This window comes from Myotis daubentonii, chromosome 16 (assembly GCF_963259705.1).
Source record: "Myotis daubentonii chromosome 16, mMyoDau2.1, whole genome shotgun sequence".
Taxonomy (NCBI): domain Eukaryota; kingdom Metazoa; phylum Chordata; class Mammalia; order Chiroptera; family Vespertilionidae; genus Myotis; species Myotis daubentonii.
Window position 1 is genome coordinate 35,815,080 of NC_081855.1, and position 22,710 is coordinate 35,837,789.

A 22,710-nucleotide genomic window follows, 5' to 3' on the forward strand; every position below is an offset into this window, starting at 1 on the left:
TCCCCTAAAGGTTGAAAGGTAAGTAGTAACTAGTCATCTTCAGAACTCATTGGATTTACAAGTTTATCCTTGAAAAGGTTCATGACTGGAAGGAAGCCTCATTAATCTTAATCATATCAATCTGAGTACCCAGTAAAGTCAGGTCCGAAATGGCTGCTATCAGAGGCAGTCAGGACAGACTTCAGACAAGAATGCACTCACTTCTTAGACACACATACCCAGGCCAGATAACAGCCAGGGATTTAGGCGAGGCTCCCTGGAGACACAAATAGTCTCAATAACGACAATAGCTAGAGGTCCCAGAGCCAAACATACAGATAATAAAACCACTGGGCTGCAGGGTCAGACCAGAGTTAACTGCAGAGTCATCCAGAGCATTACTGGCTCTATTAAAAAAATAAATAAAAAGGCTACAGAAGCCTTGTGCACCACCAGTGGCCAATTTGGAGCTACAAAGGGTAAACTCTGATTGTCCTAGGAGATAGGTCTGATATCATTAGGGTCAGGAAGAACTCTACTCTGAGCCTTCCATTTAGATGTGGGAGATCATCACGAGATGATGAAGAAAAAAAGGAAGAGAGGAAAGAAGAATCACGTAATATAAACAGATGTTTGCATTTGTTGGAGGGTCTAAACTCTAAAAGTTTAGATGGACCTGACCAGAGAAGAAAAAAAGAGCCACCTATCACCCAGTGTTGGGAACATAATCAGTTGGGCTAGTATGTTTAAATGTTTTTAATCTTGTGAAATATACAAGTTTGCCAAGAAACTCCAGGATAGATATTCTCTTCTCCCTCCATCTCTTCAGCCCAAGTAGCTTGGACACTTACTCTATCAAATTTCTCCTAGATGTAAACTCTTTAGGAACAAGAAAATCATATCTAATTCATCTTTGTTTCCCCTACAAAGCCTAGCACAAAACATACAGCAGGCTCTCAATAGACGTTTGTGGATTTTAACCACCCTCTCCATTTCCCTTCCTCGCACTCATTGTCATCATTGACTAAACTCTTTACCTTTTGGTCATAATTTTTTTTAATGTAAAGAAGCACAGGCCTTGAAATTGAAGCATATAATTCACTTATTTAAAGAGTGCAACTCAATGATTTTTAATATATTCACAAATTGTGGAACCATTACCATACTCAATTTTAGAATATTTTCATCAGATATCCTTTGTCTATCACCCCTTCATCCCTCACACACCCTAGCCATAGGCAAGTTCTAAATGCTTTCTGTCTCTATATATTTGCCTCTTCTGGACACTTCATATAAATGCAGTCATACAAAGTATACTGTTTTATGACTGGTTTCTTTCCCTTAGCATAATGTTTTTAAGTTTCATCTATGCTGTAGCATGTATCAGTACTTTAACCCTTTTATGGCCAAATAATATTCCATTGTATGCATATATTATTTTAATTTAACCATTCATCAGTTAATAGACATCTGGGTTGTTTCTGCCTTTTGGCTATTATGCATAACATTATAAATATTGGAGTACAAGTTTTTGTGTGGACATATGTTTTCATTTCTCTTGGGTATATACCTAGTAGTAGAATATGTTTTCATTTCTCTTGGGCATATACCTAGCAGTAGAATTGCTGGGTCATATAATAGCATATGGTTTGAAAAACTTCCAGTGTGTACATTTCATCAGCAGTGTACGAGGGCTCTGATTTATCCACATAGCTCACCAATCCAACACTTGTTATTATCTGACTTTTTAAATTCTAGCTACCCTAGTTGAGGTGAAGGAGTATCCCATTGAGGTTTTGATTTGCATTTCTCTGATGGCTAATGATGTTGATCATCTTTTCAAGTGCATATTGGCCATTTGTACAGATTCAATTCCGTCTCTAGCAGAATAGAATAACATATCCATAATTACTGGCACCTGGCAGGCTCTCAATATGAGGTGGTTTTTGTTTTAATGATAATAGTTGTTGATTTTTTTCCTATGGTCCAGGTGAAAGGTCTGATAGATTCATCCTGGCAGCAGAGAGGCAAGTTCTCTGAAGCTGGTCTGGAATCCTTGCCTTCTCAGTGGTTCAGGCCTACCATAATCCAACAGGCGGAGTTCATCTTACACACAAACTTCTCTTTTTGGCTTTTGCTCTCCCAACCCACTCATGATGTTAGGATCCCAGGTGCATAATATACTAGAAATTAGATATTTCATGGCAGAATCAATCTGCCATGAGACTTTTTTACATAGTGATGCTTACTATTTTATACTTGATGCCTATTTTCCTCCTTGGAGATAATAATGTTTCATAATTGTTTTCATTATGCTTACTTAGGCAGAACTTCTCTCCTAGAGGGTATGCAATCAATTTTTCTAAGATATGGAGAAGCAGCCAAAAAAACTTGCAATTCAGAGAAATATTGGGACATACAAGGTCCTAATCCAGAAAGAGAAAAAAAAAATCTCAATTTAATAGTTTATTGTTATTTTTTTTGAGAGAGTAGAAGGGAGGGGGAGAGACAGAGAAACATGGATATGAGAGAGACACATTGACTGATTGCCTCCCACACACACCTGATCAGGGCTGGGGATCGAGCCTACAACAGAGGTACGTGCTCTTGACAGGAATCGAACCAGGGACCCTCAGAATCGAACCAGGGACTCTTTAGTCCGAAGGCTGATGCTCTATCCACTGAGCCAAACCAGCTAGGGCTTATTTTAATAGTTTTAACAGCCAAATTTGTATGACCTCCTTGTCTTTAGTCAATCCAGCTGAAAATGAGGAAAACAAGGTTGAAACCCAGAAAAAGAAGGAATTCCTGATCAGAACCCTCTACTGTATGTAGATGTAATGTCTACCATGAAATACCACACATATGTACACAGAAGGAGCTAAACCTGACAATAGAACTTTGAGCACCAGATTCAGAGATCTCATAAATATGAGAGATAAAAAAGAAATGTTGTCACCATCTGATGCTTGCTGAGATTATCCAGATACTGACAAGAGAAAAATCAACTCAAGTTTGAATAGTGATTGCAGTTTATACCTCTTGAGTAAAATACCTGAAAACCCCTAGTGTGGGATACCATGGTAGAGAATAGATAGGGGAGTGGTAGTCATTATTCTATGCATTTAAAGTATGTTTTTCTGAAAAAAACTGGTTCTCAGATGTGCCACAAAATATGAATTTGCCACAACCCTAATTTGGTGGTGAAGAGGGAGTAGAAAGAAGCTGGAGAACAACTTATCCTCCAATACTCTCTTTCCAAATATTAAGTCTGTTAACAACGCCAGCATCTCAATAATTCCAAGTTTTGCTCATACAGGAACACAATCAGTATAATTTATTCCTGGACAAGAATTTGCCAGGAGTCTACCAGGTGCCCACCCCACATCCTGGAGAACAGCAAATTCACTAGACAAACTGGCAGCCCTTCCAAACCTCTCCGCTGGGTCAGGCCTCCAAACGTGTAGCAGCCACAATGCTTTCCTTGGACCAGCCTCCGAACTTTTATTAGCTTTTTGCTGTTTTTCTAGGTTAAACCCATTGGAAATTGGATTCCCTTTAAAAAGAAGTCTATTTTGGTTGTGAATACAGAGTATGTGTAATAATCAAGTCAGGTAATCTCTGGGGCTTTGGATTAAGAATTCTTTCTACATAATGCATTGTATTTAGCTTTTATTTTATTATTATTTTTAAATCCTCTCCTGAGGATATGTTTTTATTGAGAGAGAGAGAGAGAGAGAGAGAGAGAGAGAGATATGAAAGAAACATGACATGGATTGGTAGTCTGCTGTACGTGCCATGACCAGGGATCAAACCCGCAACCTAGGTATGTGCCCTGATCTGGAATCAAACCCACAACCTTTTGGTGTATGGGATGACACTCCAACCAACTGAGTCACGCAGGGCCAGCTTTTATTTTTGGTGAAAGGCTAGTCTAAGAAATTGTACAGAAAAAGAAGCAATGATAAATCTGGAAGAATAGAAATGATGTCTGACTAACTATTCAGTAACTCAAGAGGATTCTGGCTTTGTCCTTTTTGCTTGTTTTAAGTTGACAGGTGTTTCCAGAAAAATGAGTCATATTGTTTAAGGCCAGTATTGGAAGCCAATACAAAAGGCTGAACTTTTTGGCTCTGAGATTCACTGTGATTTTGGATTTTTCTCTCTACTACATTAAATACGCATTCCTTAAAGAGTACCTAGAGTCCTGGGATGGATGTAAAATGTCAACACTGAACTAAGATCACAAAATTCCTGAAATCATAGCAAACATATTGTTAAGGAGCAAACTTAAGATGTGCAAATCAAAAATAATAGTTTAAATATACTCTCAGCTTTTCAGGTTATCCTGAAAACTCAACTATTGCTCCCAATAGAGGGTAATGGTCCTTTCCTCCCCTTCTACATACTTCTCTGAAGAGCTCAGAGCACTTTCCAGGCATGACTTCTTCATTCTCCCAGTAACTAACAGTCAGGAGAGGAGAGCACGAATTAGTCTCTCACTATTACATATTGAGGAAAACGTGGCTTAGAAAAGAAATTATGTTTGAGTAGTGTAGGATGTCAGGTGGAAGAGTCTGTGTGCCTCTCATGTCCCCTGACTTGTAAAGGCAAAGTCCATAGAATGTGAAAGCTGGGAGAAAACTTAGATGCCATCTGGTACAGGGGTTTCTAATGTTTTGGATGCTATATATATACAAGTAAAATTTCAAAACAATTTTAAGAATTAACTATACATGTTTCCCAAAAAAAGGACATTTGAAAAACAAAAGCTGTCATCTCATGGGAAAAAAAGGGGGAAGAGGGTATTATAACACTCTGAGACCCAAAAAAATGATAACACCTGGTGTAGAGGGAGAAGAAATTTTAGGCTCTAAGAAAGAAAGTAATGGAATTTGGAATAATAAAATTAGAATTAGAAGTGGGGTTGAAGATGGTAGGTATCTAAGTTATGAATTAGTCAGATAGAAGAACAATCTCAAAATAAAGGATAGTCTTTCTCAAGAAAGAACCTTTTCAATTTTATATCAATACATGAATGCAAACACACTATATATTCCTAATTTTTATCATCAAAGATCAGCATCAGTACAAGGGAAGATATAGGAATTTAGTCTATATCTTCATTTTACTAATGAGAAAATTAAGACCTGAAAAAGGAAGTAGGGCTGCTAGATGAAATACAGGACACTCAGTTAAATTTGAATTCCATGCAATATTTAAAATATACTTATACTAATTATTTATTGTTTATCTGAACTACAAATTTAACAGGGTGTCCTGTATTATTTTTACTTGCTAAATCTGGCAGCCCTAAAAGGAAGTAAGTTCTTGCTACTTGACTTGAAGTAACTGTTGCTTAATGATGGAATTAGGAGAAATCAGTTCTGACTCCAGTAAGTTTAAAAAAACAAAATACTGTGCTATCTTTACTACATCAGAGTCCTACTCTTATTCAACACAATCCATCAACCATACTAATTCACAGTTTGAACACCTACTGTCTTCAACCCTCACCTTTAATTCTAATTTGATTATTCCAAAGTCTGTTACCTCATTCTTTAAATCCCAAAGTTTCTTCTCCCTCTATACCTGCAGTTCTCAAATTTTTTTGGTGTTAAGACTCTTAAAAATAATTGAGGAACCCAAAGAATTATTATGTATGTGAGTTATGTCTATCAGTGTTTACTGTACTAGAAATTAGAATTGAGAAAAATTATTTTTAAAATAAGCTATTACATGTTTATATGAATAATACTTAACTATTATTTTCCTAAACAAAACAAAAAATAGCAGGAAGAATGGTAATGCTTTATATCTTTGCAAATCTCTTTAATGTCTGGTTTAATAGAAGACAGCAAGAGACTCTGGTATCTGCTTCTTCATATGACTTGTTTTGAAACTATTTAGTTGAAGCATATGAAGAAAAAGCAGCATCATACAGACATATAGTAAAAAAGGGATAAGTGTTTTAAATAACCTTTGAGATAATTGTAGCTATTTTTCTTTGATGATACATCAAAAATTAACAAGTGGTAGTTTCTTAAATATTAGTTGCAAGGGAGAATCTGAAATCTTATCAATAAACTTCTTAGTTAGGTTAAAACCATTGGTCTCTTATGCACTATGAATGGATATTTTACCAATGAATGATTCTTTACCATTATTCATTGGTAATTTGGAAAATATTTATTAATTGAGTTCCAAATGTTGGCACATTTCATTATACAATGTCAAAAAAATCACACTTGTTAATATCACTATTGAAATGATAAAAAAAATGTCTTCAAGTTTTCCAAAATTCTATTTTTACTTGGAAACTGGACTTTAATCACTGGCAACAAATACTGTATTTGGCTCCCTTTTTTCTCATTGAGAAAATGCCTTCCAAATCTGAGTAACCATAACTTGTCTGTCAGTAATTTTTTCAAGTAAAAATAAAGTTTTGTGAAAAGCAGCATCTAGTTCAGTGATGGTGAACCTTTCGAGCTCGGCGTGTCAGCATTTTGAAAAACCCTAACTTAACTCTGGTGCCGTGTCACATATAGAAGTTTTTTGATATTTGCAACCATAGTAAAACAAAGATTTATATTTTTGATATTTATTTTATATATTTAAATGCCATTTAACAAAGAAAAATCAACCAAAAAAATGAGTTTGCGTGTCACCTCTGACACGCGTGTCATAGGTTTGCCATCACTGATCTAGTTCAACTTGCAACTCAAACAACTGCACAATAATTTTCCCTGAGACAGCCATCGTACTTTGGTACACAGCAAAAGTACTTTAGCTACTATTTGTTACACAGACAGTTAAAATCATCCTGTACTCACCAGTTGAGATTAAATAAAATTAATATTTTCTTCTGCTTCATCAATAATATTCTCAAATGAAACTGGATGTTTGTATTTGTCACTGTTGTGTTTTGTTTTTCTCGTCACTGTGAGTGGGTGTTGGTGAAGAATGCAATGACTACTATTACAAGTTTGTAACAACAGTTTTATCTATTACTGCTTTTGAATCATCAGTGTAAATGTCAACATAGTGAAAAAGGCAAATAATGGTTTAGTTTTGTTTAAAAAATACTTTTGCCTTATGGACCCCTGAAAGGGTCGTATGACCTCCCAGGGTCCCTCCAATTCACTATTCTATACCACCTTTGCTCTAACATACTCACAGCCAATTGAATTGTTTAATGAAAAACTTAAGTCTAAAACTCATTGAGAGGGTCAACCCTTTTGTTCTAACTCATCACCAAAGCATATAACCTGCAGAGAAGCCTCAGAAGTCATTTTCTTTCTTAATTATCAAAAGATAGCTGTGGCCTACATGGACACTGAAGTATGACCTTCTCCCAAACACATGCTTTTCCTTGGGCCTAGAATGTTCCTTGGCCCTTCCCTACCCCTAACTGCCACATATTCTTCAAGTTCAGCTGAGCCATTACCAAATCCTCTAAAATTGTATTCCCATAGCATTGTGCTTGCCATCAAGGGCAAGGGTTAGGATGGAGGTAGGGAAAGAATAATATTGTTAGGTGTCTACCATATTTCATTCATCATGCAGGATATTTAACACTTAATGCTTACAAAAACTCTGCGAAATAATTTTACAGATGAGAAAACCAAAGTTTAGAGAGGTTGAATAATGTAGCTGGTAAGAGGAAGAACTGTCTAAATCCAAATCTTGATCATGGCTTAGTTTTTTTTACTGCTTAGAGAAATTCAATTTAGTTTAAAAAAATTTCCCATCTTATCATCTATGAAAAGGTTTAAATCAGTAATCTCATTCCTTTTAGCATTAAAATTTTTTAATTTATGTTTCTTGGCTTCATATAGAGCAACTACTCATTTATTTGGCAATCCTTATAGAAATAACCATAATATTTTATATGTTGCTGAAAACCAGAGAGGGCAGAAGAAAGGCTGAAATGGAAATGGGATAGGGGAGGAGCAGAGGCAGGAAAGATATATTTAGCCCATTTGTTGACATCATCAGATGGTAGAAATTGATATTCAAAGTAAAGTCACACTATTAGAAAAGCCAGGAATAACTATACTTTCAAAACCCAAGAGCATAATTTAAAAAACAAGGTAGGACAGATTTTTGTTCTGTCCAAACAAAAATCAAGATCTATTATAAAGTGATAGTAATTAAGACACAAAGAGCATAAATTACAAAGAAAAGATTAATAAATTTGACTATTTTAAATATTAAAATTTTGGTTTATCAAATGACACCCCATAGAAAAGGTGAACAGGCTAGATATCAATTAGAAAAAGAGACGTAATATACAGAACCAACAAAGAATAAGTGTTCATGATATAAAAGAAAAATAATTCCCCTGTCCCCCTAAAAGAGAAAAGATATATATTTCACAGAAGATCAAACATGAATGGCCAATAAACGAATAGATATTAAACCTCCCTAAAAAATCAGGAAAATGAGATATTTCATATCTATCAGATTAACAAAAATTAAAAAGTGTTATAATACTAAGTGCAGATGAGATAGTGACACAGAACCTGTTGAGAAAAAGCAAGCTTCCTAAGAATACACATAGTATGATAACACTTATATAGAGTTTTTAAAATAAACATACAACTATGTATTGTTTAGGGACACATACACGGGTGTTAAAAATATACAGAAATGCCTGGAAATGATAAACACCAGATTCCCTCCTCTAAGGGACTGGGAGGAGGATGCAAATGGGGAGGGAAGCACACAGGAGGCTTCGATTTTATTGCTAAGGTTTCATTTCTTAAGTTAGGCAGTAGTAGAGGTGTTTGTTGCATGGTTGTTTTACATGGCTTTGTATATGTCATAATACATTTCTAAAAGCCCAAGGTCAAATGTCTAAAAAGTCATTCTGTAGGTATACCAACGATATAAATATATTCTCTAGGTGGCCAATAACTTTTTTTCTATATTCAGAATATTGGATTGTAAGAATTGAATTGCATTCAAGAATAGCATTAGGCAAAATCGCACAAAACCTCATTCTCACTAGTTAAGTTTCACATTATGTGCCTTCTGGATTAAAATAATGCAATGTGGAATCCAGCTTACGTCACGTGAGCTCAGGGGAAGAAAAAATAACGATACCTGGAAAATAGCAAGGGGGAACAGACCCTCTGTGCACACTGTTTATTTGTTCAGGCTTGTAGCAAGGAGAAAGGGAAACATGAAAATACCTTGGTCATAAATTGTCATCTAAAAGACAAAGAGAAACTCTGGAATATTATGAAACTATAAATTACTTCTGCTGAAAGGGTAGAATTTGCAGTATCCCCTTAACCGAGGTTTCACCTCCCCACGTTTGACAGAATAACTCCTGTTCTTTGGAGAAAAACACATGAAATAAATGTAAAACCCGAGAGGGAAATCATCTAATATGTACACCACCTGCCTAATAAAATGAGAATAAATTTGGCTTTTTGGCTAAGTAGATTTGCTTATGTTTTAACTTAGATAGAGGCACATGCCATCTAAATTACACTTTTTTTTTTTTTAAAGCCAACATGAAGGGACAAAAAATAATTTCAGAATGTCTTAATGGTTTGCTTTCAAGGTACACATCATACAACAGAATTCATAATTATAAAATAAGCCACAATCAACTCTTAGGTTAACATGGAACCATGTCTATTTACTAATAATGCTAATGAGATTCTGAAACATCACAGTTTTCGGGCGCCAGCTCAGCTCTGAGATCTCAAACCCATAAAGGCTGAAGTACAGGACGACACAGACACATACTTTTACTCCAGACGTTGCCAGCAGTTTAGTTACTGAGCTAATGGCTGCAGGTACCAAACAATGACTTCTCAAAAGTAAACATCTCTACTCTTTTAAAACTCTCTTTCTCCCAAATCCTAGGAGGTGGCAGGCCTCATGAAGAGCTACCTGCAAAATCCTTCCTTTGAAGAAATTCACAAATGAGTCAATCCCCTGTTAAAGGATTTGCCAAAAACAAAATTCCAGGAAGCCACGTAAAAATGATTTGTGAGGCTGCTTGATGCCTGACATTTTTTGGGGGGGGGGCGGGAAACACCCACCCTTCCTATGCCCCATTTCAAAAAATGCATCTGCAGACAACCTGACTGCTACTTAAGGCTAAACGCTGGTCTCAGATGTATCTTTGAGGCGTCTATTCAATCTGGAGTTTACTATAGCCAAGATCGAAACCATAAAAATAGAGTCAAAACGGAGAACTTCAGAGTCAGAGCCAGATCCCTATTCTGACTCTTCCAGCACCTTTCACTTATGAGTAGTCACTGCCAAATGGAGCAGTAGGAGCTGCATGAGTCCCTCTCCACTGGCCAAGGTGACTCACTCCAATGGAAGCCCGCAGTCCCTTGGAGCTGCTGGTTTTTGCAGTTATGTTTGGTAAGATATGAAGCTAGAACTTAAAAAAACCCAGGGTATTGCTTTGGCTCAATTCCATTCCTTATATTCGATGACAGAAGCAAATATATATTTTCCAAAATTCTGCATTCTGTACAAGAGAAAGAATGGACAGTATTTGAGTATCAAACTAGGACCTCTTTTTGGTACCAATTAGTTTTTTATTTTTATTACTGGGAAGAAAAATTACAAGAAAATTATTTCAACAAGCATTTGCTATGAATAATAATAGTCACGAGCCCGACCAGCGTGGCTCGGTGATTGAGCATCAACCTATGAACCAGGTCACAGTTGGATTCCTGGTCAGGGCACATGCCCTGGTTGTGGGCTCGATTCCCAATGTGGGGCGTGCAGGAGGCAGCCAACCAATGATTGTTTCTCATCATTGATATTTCTCTGTCTCTCTCCCTTCCTCTCTGAAATCAATAAAAGTATATTTTAAAAAAATAATAGTAGCCATGATTTTTCAGCCACTCTTAGTGCTTTCAGACCCTGAATTTCATAATCCTCCTAACACATCTAATAATATAATTATTTTCTCCGTTTTATAAATGAGAAAACTGAGGCCCCGGCATTAAGTAATCTGAACTAGGTAGCAAATTTGGGATTTGAATCCACATCTAGTCCAACATTAAACCCCTTTTCACTACACTATAATGCTTCTTCAGAGTTATTTTGTATGTGAACTACTCACAATGCTGTAAGATCAAAACACCTAGATACATTAAAACACATTATGTTTCCTGAGTAATGTACTCTAGTGGTAGGCACCGAGACCTCCATTCTGTAATGGGAATGAAGTAGGAAGCAGTTAGCTATTTAGTTTAGCATTACCCTGTAAGGGAGAGCTGTGGTCTTGATTTGACCCTTTGACTTTACTGCTCTAAGAAAGTTATAAATACTTATATGACTCCTCTTATTCTACCGCTGTGTTTGATCTGACAGCAATAGTTTACAAAACCTCCTTTGTTTCCAAACAATATTAAATAATATATTGAAGGGAGAAAATTAGTCCCCTACCCCAAAGTCATGTACAAATAGTAAGTTGGCTAAAAAAAAAAAAAAAGAAGTATGAGCTCTTTTTGGAATTAATTCATTGAAAGAACCATTACAGTATCTATATCCCTTTCCATCAACCTTGCCATCTGGAATTTATTTTTTAGGCACTCATTGCTTCTCACAGGTTCAATGTTACCCATTTCACACCATTTAACTATTGAAAGCACTTGAAATTCCGGACCCTAGAAGCAGAGCCTGTGTCTTGCCCCGTGATGTAGCTAATGTGTCAGACTTGTAAAATAGCTCTTAGTGGCGGGCCTCCATTTAGAGAAAGACGGAAACTAGCTTTAAATACTTAGAGCTTTAATATCTAGTCCATTATACTGAAGCAGGGTCTTGTAAAGAGTCAATTATGGGATACTTCTGATTTGATCCACATGCAAGGGAAATCCGCTTCTTTGCCTTTAAATCCCTGTTATAAGTGTCTTGTTTAAATAATTAGTGACACTTTTTCTTTGATCAAATTGATTCATATTGTTATTCTTCTATGCTAATTTAAAACTTAATCCATGTAAAAGTCTAAGACAGATTTTAATCTCTCATGGAGAAAGCTTTCCCCCAAAATGGAGTTTTCCCGAAAATATTTTAATTTTTAAAACATCATTAATTGATTGAAAATAGTTATTTTTCTAAACGAGATTTGCGAATCAATCACAAGCCAAGATGGTAATGTTATTTTTTGTATATGATGTATTGCATATACAAACACATATACACAATACATAATACATGCTTAATAGCATTTTTAAGCAACTAATATTACTGAGACCTCTAAAGGCAATCAAATGTAATCTCATTTTATGGCTTGGGGCTAAAATGTTTATGTGTATTTGCAACATACTGTCAAAGGGTTAATATCTTTAATATTCATTTATTCACAATCAAAGAATCGATAAGTTTATGTAAAAACAGAATGCCAGACTTTACTTATCAAATTCATATTTTTAAAAATTACAATTGGCCAGGGCACTAGGAAACTGGTACTCTCATGTGCTACTGGTAGGTATTAAATAATAGTTTACTGAAAGGCTTTTGGAAATACCTATCAAAGACCTAGAAAATGCACATGATGTTTGATCTAGCAACAACACTTCTAGCAATTTAGGATTCTAGTCTCGGGAAATAATCACAATAAGAATTTTGTTATAGAACACTGAGAAATATTGGGAAAAATTAAAAATACAACAGAAGATTGATTAAATACATTTTACTTCTACTCACCATTTTGCCCCTAGTATTTATTGAACAAATGAAGGAATATATATCCTTTTAAAAGGAATAGTGCACATAAATATTTTTATGTTAGGGCAGATGATCACAATATAAAATAGCATTTTTATTTTTTAAATGCATATATGTGAATAAAAAATTGTCAGGTATATATAAAAATATTAATAGTGTTTTTTGGGGGTTACAGGCTAATCTTTATTTTATTTTCTGTCTCTAAATTTTTTATAATAAACATAGTTGCTTTTATAAGAGCGTCATTGCAAACATTTATATAAATTTTAAATTATTTATACAAGAAACATAGTCTCATTATTTTTATAAAGATATGTAAATAGATAACATAAATATTGAATAGTTCTTTCTTCCTTTTACTATCCCCAGTTCTACTCCTTTTTCAAGATGTAACTACTATTAAGAGTTTGATGTATCTTTCTTATGAGATTGCATTTCATGAATCCACAGAACCAAAGTCTACTTAGCTCCATGAATATTTATATTTCTCTCTTGTTTTTTGCTATTATAAACAATGCTTCAATAAACATCTTCATACATATTTTACCATATACAGGTACAAATATTAATCTAGGATAAAAAGAAATTGAAGTGATCGGTTGATGAGAATGGTTAATGAGAACTTAAAATCACCTTCCAAACTCCACCAGTTCTCAATGATTCATGTGAGTGCCTGCCTATTGCTTACATTCATCAGTGGTGGATAGTACCTCTTTTTCTTTATTTTAGTCAATCAGATGAGCAAAAAGACCGTATCTCATTGTTGCTTTTCCTGATTACTCGTGCATTTGAACATCATTTCAAATCTTAATTGGTCATTTTTATTTTTCTGTCAATTGCCCTTTTTATTCTTGGTCTATGATTTCTTTAATTGCTTTGTACTACTCTTTGTATTTTGAATGTTCCCATTATTTATTAGATATGTTGCAAATATTTTCTCCCTGCCATTTTTCTTTCCATTTTCATAAAAAAACTGAGGTAAAATTTACATATGGTGAGTACACAGTTCAATTTTATAAAAGCTTACTTTTGTGCATAGGTTGACGCTCAACCACTGATTATTTCAGTTGTACAGAATTTTTTATTTACTGTCAATCTATTTTATGGCTTCTAAAATTTTCATCATGCTTAGGAAGGACTTCAACAGACCAAATTTAGAATAATCTTTTATACTTTTTGTGATGTTTTATATATTTAGCTTTTTAATCTATTTAGAATTTAGTTTTGTATTTTATGTGAGATGGTGATATTCTTTAATTTTACTTTTCTAAATTGACAGTAATTACCTCAGCAGTATTTTCTCATGCATTTGAAATACCATTTTTATCATAAATTAAGTTTCTTTGGATGAATGCTTCAATTTCTGAGCTCTGTATTTGTTCCCTTAATCTAATTGTCTATTCTTGCACAAATGTCAGTCACAATGTCTTAATTATCATAGGTTTACAGTATATTTTCATATCTGGTGAGGCTATACCCCCCTCACATATCAAATAGTTCCCTTGTGGTCTCATTCAATTTCTCTTCAATAAACAATTGATAATCAGCTGGTCAGTTTCCATGGAAAATACTTAGTGGGATTTTGACTGGGTTTGCATTAAACTTCTGGGCAATTTGAGGGTAACTGACATCTTTACCATGTTGGGTCTGGCAATCCAAGATTAAATTGAGATATTTTCATTATCTTTTGGCATCTAGCCTTAGTAATGAAACATACAATGCCTACTTGATATCTATTTCTTTGTAGATTATTTTCCCTCACCTTACCCTTGGTATTCTGATGTAGGCCCTTTCAACGGAAAGCTTGTATTTTCCTCTAGATCTAGAAAACTTTCTTCTATTATTTCTTGGATTATTTCCTCTTATCCTTTGCATTTTCTTTCAGAGATTCTTCAAAATGTGTAATCTGGTTAACCTTTCCTTCTTTTTAATATATGTTTTCTTGCATTTTATAATTTTTTAAAAATATATGCTTTTATTGATTTCAGAGAGGAAAGGAGAGGGAGGGAGACAGAAACATCAATGATGAGAGATAATCATCAATTGGCTGCCTCCTGCAACCCCCTTCCTGGGGATCCAGCCTGCAACCTGGGCATGTGCCCTCATGGGGAATCAAACCATGACCTCCTGGTGCATAGGTTGACGCTCAACCACTGAGCCACACTAGTGGGGCTTATAATTTTTTGGGAAAAGGAAGTAGCGTATAATCAGATCACAATTTTAATCCCATCTTTCTATGCATTATGAAGGAAATTTTAAAATAAATTTCAAATTACAACTTGATTGAATTGAGCTCTGGCTATTTCCTCAAAGAATCTTAGAATCTTACAGAATTTTTCATTCACTGAACCAGTATTTATTTTGTGCCTAATTTCTGTCTGGAACTATTCTAAGTTCTGAGGATCCCAAGTGAAAAAAGGCACAAGTTTATAGTCTGGCATAGTTTCTCAACCTTGGTACTATTTATTTATTTACATTTCTAACCTATCAATCAATTATTCTATAACAGGCAGTGCCACATGGTGGTTGAATGTTGACTCCAAAAATCAGATCATATGGGTTTGAATTTTGGATCCATTGTTTATTGGGGCCATCGTGGGCAAGTTACTTTAATTTCCCTGTGACTTAGTTTTCTATCTATAAAATGAGGATAATAACAGTACCTTTCTCATAGGGTTGTTGTATTAAATAATACTTGCACAGCACTTAGCACTCAATAAATTATAAATGTTCTCAATAAATGTTACTTCTTATTATTCCATATGTTACCATCACCCTGAGGTTTTTCAACACATGCTTTATAGATTTTTTCTCTTTATTAATTCTTGTTTGGAATGATCTTGGAGACAATGACTATTGATGATTATGAGAAGCTAAAGATACCCCTCCAACCTTCTTGGTATTTTGACCAACTTTAAATAGGTCTTACCAAGAAAAGGAATCAGTAGCAAATGACAAAGTATCAATAACAAATTTTTTAAATACTTAAGGTAATAGTTATTCTCCTATGGCTTAGAAATTAAAATAAAATTAAAACTGAAAGATAAGTGACAGCATTGAACTTAAGGAAAAAACTGAGAAATAAGCACTGAATCGACATAGACTTTAAATGTTTTAAAGAAAGGACATACCTTCTCGTCAAATTTGTATGGGGAGACATTGACATAGGGAAAGCAATTTAGATTTACTTTGGACATAATTATACTATTCTGCAGTATTATTTTCGCCATCAGTTGTTCTTCCGACATCCCCTTTTCTATCACAGTCACCAGAGGAAAGCAGAAGCGTCTGAAGAGCTTGAAGAGGGGAACTAGCAGCGCTCCCGCTCCCGCAGAATGCTCATGTGGAAGCATTTCCCTGCGGCTCTGTGTTTACAGGATTTTATTTGTGTAGAAGTACTGCAGAAGCACTGGGTGATAGTGGCTCCGCTGCGGGCAGAGCTTGAGGTTCTTTTGCTCTTCTTCACTCTGGAAGCTGTGTTCCCTCCTTTGTCTCAGATAGGGAGAACAGGCCCGAAACGTGGTTTTGCAAGCCTTGGCAACCTGGAGATTTCTATCCTGTAAATGGATTAGAAGGGAATTTTGAGTTTGCTTAATATGATTGGTGAAAATTTTCTTCCATTTCCACCCAGCAAAAGCAGCCAATTGCCCAAGTGAGACAAAGGCTGTGTCTCAGGCTGTCATTGTTGGCATCTAGTAGAGTCCTGGTCTGAAGAGTGATGTCTATGAAGAGCCCAAACCTTTCCCCTGGATCTTGCCCAGGATGATGGTCATAGTCTTCCTGCTCATGCAGGTGCCTTCAGAACTCACAGGATCATACAATCCATGCACCAGCAGGTCTAGGACAATTTCCTTGTACTTTCTCATCTTATTGGGGTTCTCACAGGCCATGGTTCCCAGGCCTTTCATTGACATGTGACACTTTTTAGCACTGGATCCTGGGGCTCTTTCTGTCAAGAGGAAAAACACATTCTTCAGAGGCTCTCTCTTCTAGAACCTCAGTTTCCAAGAGATCCTGGAAAAGAAAGACATCGTTGATGTCCTTTTCTTCTTGGACTGGGAGGTGGAGATGGAAAGGGGCTAGTCCAGGATTCTTCTGTTTGGTCCATGGATTTTAACTCATTTGCTGAGCACCAGCGCTGGGGCAGCAGCTCAAAAGGCACAGGGACATATGAGGAGGAAGTGAATTGTCTGGCTTCAGTTTGAGAGCTGGAGGGGCAGCTTTCTCCCAGGCGGAAGTGCTGGCAGAGGCCATTGTTCTTTTACTGAGCCCTTCCCCCACAGAGCCAGCAGGCAGGCACAAAATCTGAGTCTCCATCAACCTCAACCTTGGTATTATTGACATTTCTGACTGAATAATTCTTTGTTATAGGCTGTTTAGCAGTATCTCTGGCTTCTACCCACTAGGGCTTCTACCCTTCTGTGACAATCAAAACATCTCCAAACATTGTTAAATGTCCCCTGATAGGCAAAATTGCCCCTCTCCCCCCAGAGCACGGGTCTAGCAGAAGAAATATCTAATCTAATATTAGAAATATGTTAGTGGAAAAGTATACACAGTATAGTATTGACACAAAGAGGGTAATAGCTAACCTTGCCTGGGGTTCAGGAAAGGTTTTAAGAAGCAGAAGACAGTAGATCTGGGTTGTGAAGAAAGAGTTAAGTGCTTGACAGGCAAACAAGGGAAGACAAAAGAATTAATAGTAATATCAGAAAGAAAAACAGCATCTAAAAACAGAAAGGTTGAAATAGTTTGGTGTCTATGTAGAGTTCTAGTTCAGTGTAGATTGGAACATAGATTTGAAGGCTGTGGTGAAGGGAGAAGGAAGCAATAAAGCTGAAGAGGTAGAGACAAGGTTATAAAAGAACTTGCAGGCTATGCTAAGAAAAGTTGGGCTTGCCCTGACTGGTTTGGCTCAGTGGATAGAGTGTTGGCCTGTGGACTGAAAGGTCCCAGGTTCAATTCCGGTCAATGGCATGTACCTTGGTTGCAGGCATATCCCCAGTAGGAGGTGTGCAGGAGGCAGCTGATGGATGTTTCTCTCTCATTAATGTTTCTAACTCTCTATCCTTCTTGTAAAATATTAATAAAATACATTTTTTTTAAAAAGTTGGGCTTTATTGAGTTATGATGATAAACCACTGAAAGTATTAAGCAGAGAAATGGCATTTTAGAAAGGTAATTTTTAAAAATAGTCAGGGAATGGTTTAGGAGGAGATAATATTGGAAATAGATTAGGTAGAAGACAGTTACAATAGTTAAGGGCCTAAACTAGGGCCATGGGGGCTAAAGAGATGGGAAATGGCACAATCAATATACAGGAGGTAGAACTGATAAGATTTAGTGATTGCTTAGCTATGGAGAATAAGGAATTGAGAGGAGTTAGGACAATGTCAGATATCCCACTATTGAGTTAACTTATTATTGTGGCATTACACAAGACTGTAACATTTTAAGCCAAGATCAGATAAAGACTAAATTTTTTTCATTTATTAATAGACAATTGTATCCATAAAATGACTAAGTTCCACAAATGCCATGAAGGCCAAATAATTCAAGGATGGGATAATTTTTCAACATCTTTGTTGAAGAACTATGGTACTGAGGACCTCTACTGTTGAGAATATGAATAGCTTCAACATTAGAATTAAACATTCAGTAAAACGTCACCCAGGCACCGGCAATCCACAGCCAACCCAGAGTTCAGATATTCTTTTTAGAGTCACAAGGCTAGTTGTGTTACTGGAGCCTAAACAGAAATGCTAGTAGGGTAGAATCCAGGTCTCCTCCAACCTCCTGGAATACTTCTTCACCTCCAGGTGCCCCGCATTCTAGTACTATCTGCTGGCCTGAGCCTGTATTCGTCCTGAATACTACTGTGGTTTTTTGTGGGGGGGTTTTGAGAAACATTACACAGCAAATTTAATGTTTATGCAATTTAAATCCATTGATGCTACAAGTTGGAATAAACTATACTCCAAATTCTCCCAGTCTATGCTCAAATCCTTTTAGAAAGGGAAGAGAGTGCTTCTTTCTGTCTAACCTTTGCCTCTAGAAAAAAGAGCTCATCTGAGATGGAGGGCTTAGAAATGCAAACTGGTCAATAGAAATATTCCCTTTTCCAGATAATTTTTCCTTTACGTAATCTACCTAAATGCTATGTTGACTGAAAGCACCAGATTCTCCTACAATTGACTCCTCCACAAAGTCTGAATCCAAAAGATGTTTGAGTTTGCCAAGCAACTGAGCGTAGGATACACATTTTCCCTCAGGTTTCCTTACAGTTATCTCAAAAGATTTTTAAACAGTTCAATTACTTTTAAAGGGTTATTTGTTTATTTGTTTGGTGAGAAGCTTTTCTCAAATGTCACAAACTATAGGGTTAAGGAAGATTTCTTTTGTGATTATATTTAGTATACGCATGGTTATGGCTCTTTATACAGCTTTCCCTTTAAGGGAGCCTTAGTTCCATTATTTCCACGATATTCATTGATAGCTATTATACTGACCCAAGGGTTTCCCTAGGTATAGTTTGGCTAATAAATATCAGACACACTAGTGTTTGAATTTGGGCTCTGCCATTTATTAGTTTATTGTTCAAGTTACTTAACCTCTCTGACTTTCTCCTGTGTTAAAATGGGGGTTTTATGAGGTTTGAATATGTTAGCATTTATGAAAAGTATATGACAGAGACCAGTACAAAATGAATGCTGAATATATCTAAATTTCCCTTCTCTTCCTTTTCCTTCTCTTTATAAAGAGCACAATAAATAATCACTTCAAAGTGAGAGTTATTTAACTGTCTACAAAACATGCCTAGGTGGAGTCCTTAATCAACATCATGTTTTCAAGCCAAATGTGAGTCAAACCAAATTCTTCCCTTTATCAGATTGTGTTTTTAGCACAAGAAAAGCAGTCAAAAGAAACTAGGTGTTAGAGGGTTTGGTTGTACGCATACAGTACCAAAGGTATAACCCATTTTGTATAAGAAATCCAATAGAATTACCAAAGAGTTTTCAGTCAACATCTATGGTCACATGTGAGCATGTTATTTGGTACAGGGATTGATGAGGGAGAAAAGCCTACGGAAGTTCGAAACAAGAAAAACAGAAACCCCAAATGCAGAGGAGGCTCACACTATCACTGGCACCGTGTACGCAAGTTCCCAACAGGTAACGTGCGCATTTAGTCACTCTATACCAGTGATGGCGAACCTATGACACGCGTGTCAGAGGTGACACGCGAACTCATTTTTTTGGTTGATTTTTCTTTGTTAAATGGCTTTTAAATATATAAAATAAATATCAAAAATATAAATCTTTGTTTTACTATGGTTTTCTTTGTTTTTCTATATGTGACACAGCACCAGAGTTAAGTTAGGGTTTTTCAAAATGCTGACAAGCCGAGTTCAAAAGGTTCACCATCACTGCTCTATACAAAGAAAGTTCAATAGCTCTCATGCCTCAGCTTGAGGACTCATAGTTAGGTCATCCCGTCATAATTTTTGTTGTTGTTGTTGTTAAAAGGGAATCTCAAACCATATGCAGAGAACCATATGCTAAAATACAAATTCAAGCTAGTGCACAAATGTATTTTCATACAGCCAGGAGATTTTGTTGTTTTCAATGCTCGGGGTGAAATGTGAAAGCTAATGGTTCCTATTCATTTTGAAAATGAAGAGGAAGCAGCAATTGGGTTGAAGAAATAATGGGTTAGCAATCAGGAGATCAAGAGTCTAACCCTTGCTTCTGTCGCTGCCTATCATTGGGACCTAGGACAAGTCCCCTACATACAGTGCTTCGGTTTCCCCACCAGAATGTTCTAAATAACAATTCTGGCACGAACCTCAAAGGGAAAAGATAATAAGCATACAATACTTTGCAATCTTCCTTAAGACGGTGTTACATAAATCCCAGTCATTACTACCACTAATACGCTAGGATGATAGTACCTGCAGGGAGGTAATCATCACCCTCTAGAGAGAGTAAGCTATTAATCACCTCCAATCCCTCAAATTGTGTGTCAAGTCAAGGACAAGTGAGAGATATGCTGACTATAGTACTGGTATCAGAAGGAGTTTCTATAAGCCTCAAGCCTTCACTGTGAACATTTTGCTTCTCAGAAAAAAAAGATTCTGCATTCAAAGTAACCTCATTGCTATGAGAAGGTATGATCTTGACTAGTTTATCTTTCTTGAGGCTTTCAATCTTGGCAGCAGTGCTGTGCTTCCCACTGAAGCTGAAGTACTTGCGCCAGATTGTATTGTCAACATAAGCAGGGGGAAAGATGCTTACATCAGCTGAGAAACCCATTTCCAATTTAGGGTTAGAAAATGTCTTTCTAAATCCAAATTGTAACTTTTATCTTAGACTTCCCCTTTAACTAATGCGGTCACGTGCAGATCAAATGCTTAGACTGATAAATGTGTAAGGGATTCACTCATTGTCAAAGCCCAGAATCCAAAGGTGATTAGTCAGCTAAAGAGGGAAGATGCACACCAGACAACCTTGTTTGTTGCTTTGCCACTTAATCACATTAATCCCTCCACAAGAAGTTCATCTGCATGGCAGGGAATTAAACACTGACAAAAATAAAACCAAAGCCCCCAAATCAGTCCAGACACCTGTTTCACATAAGTAAGTGTGATAAGATTGTCTATGGGTAGCAATTTTTTTTTCTTTAAACATCCTTACCATTTTTTTTGACACAAATAATTTAGGATTTACTTTCATAAAGGTGCTTTTTCTATAATGTAGTTAACTGTTATATTCCAGGTACAAAGCAGACTAGATTCTAATGGAAAGCCAGGAGTGTCCTCTAAGTGTGGTTACTAAATCATAAGCAATAGATTTCCTATTTCAGAAGAAAGCCAATTTAGAGATTTCTCTTAACTACGCCAAAACCACTAAAAGTGACCTTTGTTTCTGCACATACACTTAACCTAGTTGATTCTGATCAATTTTCCCTCATGATCCTTACATTGTTTAAATAAACTCTTTATAAGGCAGACTTTAATCTTTTAAAGTCCTAGTATGGAGAGTATTATTTAAAGGTGTTTTTTTTTAATCCAAATTAAATATATTAATTTAAAGACTTTAAATTTTATCTTTAAAAAAAACCACACAGCCAGTCTTGTACCATTTTTTGATAATTATTTTTCTCCTATTTTCCATTTTTAGCTAAAACCACAGACATAAAACCATGTGCAAATCAGTTAAACATTTGAGAAAATATTAGTGAAACAGTAAAGTAGAAAATAATTTCTTCTGAGAAAAATCTACCGTTTACAGGCAGTGCTAATTAAATTTTTTAAATTTAAAAGTAATTTAAAATGGAAAATCTTTCATCGGAGTTAACTTTAAGCAGAATTTAGTTTTTCTTTAACAGTGCAAATGTACAGAAAATCCCAGAGATGTTCAAATGCATTAGGCACCTATAGAGCAACAACATCCAAGCGGAAATAACTCGGAAAAGATCCATGAGGGTTTTCGTGACTGCTGGAGAGAGTCAGCTCAGAGTACAACTTTCAAAGCACACCAGTGTAGGGAGTAAAGCATTCAAACACAAAATGAGCACTCAGCAAGAGCTGCAAAGGACGCTTTTACCTAATTAAAAGCTTAAATTCACAGAACTTCAGAGCACTGCCGTTTCAGCTTAACTTTGCCAAAATAATCAAGCAGAATGAAGCAAAACAAATAGGAGAACAACAAGCCTACCACTCTGGTTTTGATTTGCTGCCCATTACAGTTGAGCGGTTTGGCCTGCTGGGGCTAGACTGCTCTCAAACGTCTTCCAAATGCCCTATAATGACACCTAATTTTACATTTAACTCTTGGAGGAAAATGTTGTTTTCCTTGTGATAGTATTTGTCCTATGTGAACATTATCAAACTGTTTGTTCTAACCCATTGGAAAGAAACATAAGGCTCCTCTGAAATGAAGGCTTTTCCTAGTTAGGAAGGTGACTGAAAAGATTTAGTTCTTTAGCTTGTCTTTAAATCTTCTAATGAAAGATGATTTA

The 22,710-nt window shown here is 36.0% G+C and overlaps 1 pseudogene; it reads right to left on the minus strand.

The window, feature by feature from the left end:
- Positions 1–16,061: 16,061 nt before the first annotated feature.
- On the minus strand, positions 16,062–21,002 carry LOC132219305 (protein maestro-like; annotated as a pseudogene).
- Positions 21,003–22,710: the final 1,708 nt, after the last annotated feature.